The 5,111-nt window shown below is 40.6% G+C and overlaps 1 long non-coding RNA gene across 1 annotated transcript; it reads left to right on the top strand.

Moving 5' to 3' along the window:
* Positions 1-2,865: 2,865 nt before the first annotated feature.
* Positions 2,866-3,422, top strand: LOC141646241 (uncharacterized). The gene is made up of 3 exons (XR_012545453.1): positions 2,866-2,900; positions 2,986-3,031; positions 3,202-3,422. It is a non-coding gene; the product is annotated as an uncharacterized LOC141646241 (long non-coding RNA).
* Positions 3,423-5,111: the final 1,689 nt, after the last annotated feature.

A 5,111-nucleotide genomic window follows, 5' to 3' on the forward strand; every position in this document is an offset into this window, starting at 1 on the left:
CTTCGCTTGTTGCAAGCGTACTGGGCTATGAAATTATCTCTAAGGTCGGCATAACAGTACACCGAGCCATTAGGTAGCCTTTTGTACCAACTCTGGGCCATCTCGTGTAGGGTTGTTGGAAAAACTCGGCACCATATCTCATCAGGCTGCTCCCATACCGACATGTAAGACTCGAAAGCCTCGGCGTGGTCGGTTGGGTCACTGTCCCCTTTGTACGATAGGGACGACAGCTTCAGCTTGGTCGGCACCGGGACTTCGAGGACGTAGTCATGGAGGGGCTGTCTGACCACGTGCCGAATGACGCGCGGCGATCGGCTCCTCGCATTCCTAGTCCGGCTTCTCTCCCCGTAGCGGGAAGGGCTTCTTGTTATCCGACTCTGGTGAGTCGGGCTCCTTTCTTCGTTTCTTCGGGGGTGGCCTCGTTGTTGCCGCGGCGACGCCTGTCCTCCGCGAGGTGGGAAAGACTTTGGTCCGCCCATCGACACCACGGGCACCGCCGGCGTCCTTGCATGCTCAGCTCCTTGTATTGCTCCGTTCAAGTTGATCGGAGTCACTTTATGGGCCCTGGTCACCTGCGGGTGTGCTGCCGTCACCATCGTTGCGGCGGGGGTGATCGACGTATTACCCATCAGGTCCGGGAGCGACTTGATTTGGCTGCATCGACCACATGTCCCATGACAAGTGACATGGCGTGCGTGCGGCGGTGTTTGGTATTATTGGCATCCCGTACGCCGGTTGAATTACTCGGCCGGTGGGGGACCGCCCAATCTCAGAATTGTGGACTGTGTCATCCTGATAGAATGCAGTTTCGTCGGTCACAATTGCTTCTTGTTGTTTCGACATCTTCTTAGCTTGTTGGGTGGGTTTTGTTTTTTTTTGTAAGGGATTTAATCAGCTTTTAGTAAGTGTTTCCCCACAGACGGCGCCAATTGTTTCGGGTGTGATTACGGAGCAGATTTGTTACCACGTAAGCTTGTAGAATGATGACTTTGCTTGACTCTTCCTTTCGGCCTCTCCTGAAACGATGAACAAACTGAGGGCTCGGCTTGGTACCGAGCGAACTCACTCCGACGTTCAAGTCAGTAAACTTAAAGGGATTAAGTTGTGTGTTACTTGGCACAAAGTATATTGTAGAGAGATAAGGGAGTTTATACCAGATTAGTATGTTTAATTAATTATTTGCGGGATCCTTTCCTCAATGAGGGTTGAGGAGTATTTATAGGCTTTCACCTTTTGTCACGTAGTGGCCAAGTGGCTAGCAGGCGGAAAGACTGTTCTACCCTCGGCCGGGGGACCCATGGCAGGCCGGCGGGCCCTGTTGACTCAATGCCGAGGGGTTTGGGATGTGAGTATGCGGATGTGCCTCCCGGCTGGCTGATCGACCAGCCGAGACCCAAGTGACATGCCGACAGGATGCGTCGGTTAGGCTGTCCAAGGTGTTGACTTGCTGTGGATATCTTTGACCTTGCTCAATATGTTGACTCGGTCAGCGGGTGCAGAATATGCCCCATCAAAGAAGATACTCTTATTTTTTTATTTATACACATAATTATTCAACACATCTTTTTATATTTTTTATTTATACACATAATTTATTCAACAAAAATAATAGCCAATGAAATCGCTTTAAAAGTTCATCTTTTAAGTATATATATATATATATATATATATATATATATATATATATATATATATATATATATATATATATATATATATATATATATATAAATTGAATCATGTGAGGCACCCTTCTTAGGGTGAGGCGGCCGTACCCATCTTAAATCGTCGGATCTAATAACTATAGACTCACCAGATGATGACACGTGTCCTTATATAATTCTAACTAACACACATTTCTCCTCATTACTCAATCATTAACTTCGTTCGACCGTTCATTTACCCCATCCGATATCTCTCTCTTCAACCTTCAGCTGAGCTACATCTTCGCTATTGTCACAGAGCTTTTCGACCGCCATTATCACAGAGCTTTTCGACCGCCATTATCATCCGCAAATTACGTATTTTCGATCAACTAATTTTAATTTCATTTCATTCCGCTTTCATTCCGTATTTTTCACACTAATTTTCATTCGACTTATTTAATTCGTCAAATTATCATGTTCTTATCCAGGTTTTGATCGTTTTCTGAGCATAAGCGAGCACAGTAGGAACGCATAAAATCAATTGAAGTCGATTTCTGCCCTTCTTCGTATGTTCCTTCCCTTTGTATACTATTTACCACCTAGATTTCGATATTTGCTGCTTAATCTGTTAAGTTTTGGTTACAAACTTCTTAAATTCGTTTAATTACTAAGTTTCGCTCTTGTTTTACTCTTTGTCTTCACTCGACTTCAATTGATTTCTATACGTTCCTATTGTGCTCGATTATGCTCGTAGTTGACGCTTCATTGTTATTGTTCCCTATTAGTTATGATCGATTTCAGGTTACCTAGGTTTGTTCTTTATTAGTTATGATCGATTTCATGTATTGAAGAATGCATTTACTTAGTTGGACTGAAATAGGATATTTTTGCCTAAGCAGCCACTGAATTACTGAATTCTCTGTCACATCTCTAGCTAGATGATTATTATGAATGACTTCTAAGAACGACTGTTGTTTTGCTACGGCGATATACTAGCATCTAAGTACTTCATAATGCTAACTTCTTCAGGTTCAAATTTCTCGTTACTTTAATTGAATATCTAAGTGGTGCAACAGTTATAACTTGTAGGTAGCCAGTGTATGTAGACTAGCAAACTCGGTTTTTCTGTGCTACTCCTAGTTTGCTCTATAGCATTTTAGATGCAACATTTGCAAAAACAATAGGCACGCTGGCCTAAGATTTACGAAAGATGGCTTACAATTTGTTTCTGATGAAGGAAGAAGCCGAATAAATGTGAGGATTTTGTATGTTTGATTTTCAGTTGTCTCTTATGTTTATAACAGACCGAAGATTTACAAAACATGGCTTACAATTTCAGGTTCTGGATGATGCAAATGCTAATTCTAATGGTGCTTCCAGGCTTGGTAATATAATCTGCTGCCTACAAGCTACTAAGTATTCGCTTTCAATTACTCGTATTATTATTCAGAATATTTGTAGGGTGTCGTGTTGGTCAGCGAGTTTTGCACATAGAAGTCGGCTTTATAGTACAGTCAAGAGTGAGGATTAATGTGACTTCTTGGTAATATGGCAGATAACAAAAGGGAGAAGTGTTTGGGGTTTATGACGCGGAATTTTATCAAGCTATTTCTTTGTTCTAATGTGAGTGAAGTTCATGTCTTATCATTTATCAATTTGATTTCTATGCTGCACAATTTCGGTTGAAAATGTCTGACACGATATATTTTTTTCTGTGAAGACGTATCCTGTTTTTTTGCCTAAAATGAAAATGAAGTACTAAATTGACATGTGGTGTCGGACACAAGAATCACACTGATGAAATGTCGGAATATATAGCATGTTGTGATTAATCTTGTCTATGAACTTGCAGACGGAGCAAATCACTCTCAATGATCTTTGCTAAGTATTTGCTTGGCGATATTCCGATGCAACAGTGATGCGAAGTAAGAATAATTTCATTGCATTTACTTTTGCTCTCGATGTTATTTGCAGTTTCAGTGACTTATTGTATCTTCAAATTATAATACAGCTAAAAGAAGACGGTTATATGACATTGGAAATGTTCTATGCGCTATGCAACTCATTGAAAAGGTAAGAATGTTTTCGACAAATATTCATTTGGGTGAATATAAAAGGTTTACTGATGCATCTCGGTTTTTCTACTGTTATAAAAGTAAATGTAGTTCTATGTTAATTGTTCAGATTAATCAGAGGGAGAACAACAAGGCCGCATGGAGATGGTTGCGGTTGAAGGAAATATCAACGAGCAGTGTGTCCGGGCCTCCTTTCTCCACTGAAATCAAGAAAAGGACGTTTGGAAGCGACATCACTAACACGAGTTTTAAGAAAACCAAGGTTGATTATACTCTTAAAGAAGCAGCAAAGGAGGAGAAATTAAATAATGGAAGCTCTCAGTATGGTCCCTTTGCTCCTGTTTCTGTATCGAAAATAATGAAGCCCGTCCCTGTCCTTCCGTATCAAAATGAAGGTATTGTGCTAATATCAAAATGAAGGTATAACGATGTCTGTCAGCTAGTTTAGCTGATATACTGAGTCACTTACATGTGAGACCGTCTCAAATATTGCATTGATTCAGATTTTCTTTCATATGTCCAGAGGATATCTATTGCATACTTAGCGGCTACATTATGTGAGATTTGGCTTCCTTGTCGAAAGTGGAAAAGATTCGGAATTATGAGATTCAACTTTATGCATTGGTGAGTTTTAAATGTCATCTCATATTAAGACTGAAATTTTCTTCCATGTATGCAGTGTATGCTGATGCAATGTTGCTATGTAGGTGTGTTGTTGGGATTCTTTGTGCCGTATAGAGTGGGCTTATTTATGGCTTATATGTTCCTGATTGGCATATATCAAACTCAAGCTCATCTTTTTCCCCATCAAATAGTACCGTGTTGCTCGAGGTGAATACTGCTAACGACTTCTTTACAAATAATTATATGCTGATCCTGAACTTTCAGTGAAAACCTTAGAATGAGTTATAACAAGTATTAACAAGACAATAATTTATGTCAAGACTCTTGGCTCTGTGATTCTAAAATTGGTGTAGAATTTCAGGCAAGATTAAAATGAAACTGTGAAAGCTGCTCTCTCATTCAATCCACTCCACATGTTGTGGTGACAGTCGAATCCAAAGGCTTCTCTTTTCGTTTCCTTTTCAGTACTTCAGTTCCTTGGATTTGTGTGAATTATTCTTCTGTGTAAAGTCATTGTGAATAAGGTTAGAGCTTGCCTTTTGCAGCTTCATGTCAGTTGCAACATTTAAGAAGTCCAATTCACTTTCATTATGTGGGTGGCACCATCTTTTTTTGGCGTGGAGAGGCGGTGAAGCAAGACTTAAGGGGCTTTCTCATTTTGTGGACCACATATTCTGTATTCTGCCATTTGAGGAACAAGTTTGCAGGTTAAATGGGTTGGCAGCAACTTTCGTAGGGCATCCAGTGCTGGAAGATTGATTGGATC

This window comes from Silene latifolia, chromosome 3 (assembly GCF_048544455.1).
Source record: "Silene latifolia isolate original U9 population chromosome 3, ASM4854445v1, whole genome shotgun sequence".
NCBI lineage: Eukaryota > Viridiplantae > Streptophyta > Magnoliopsida > Caryophyllales > Caryophyllaceae > Silene > Silene latifolia.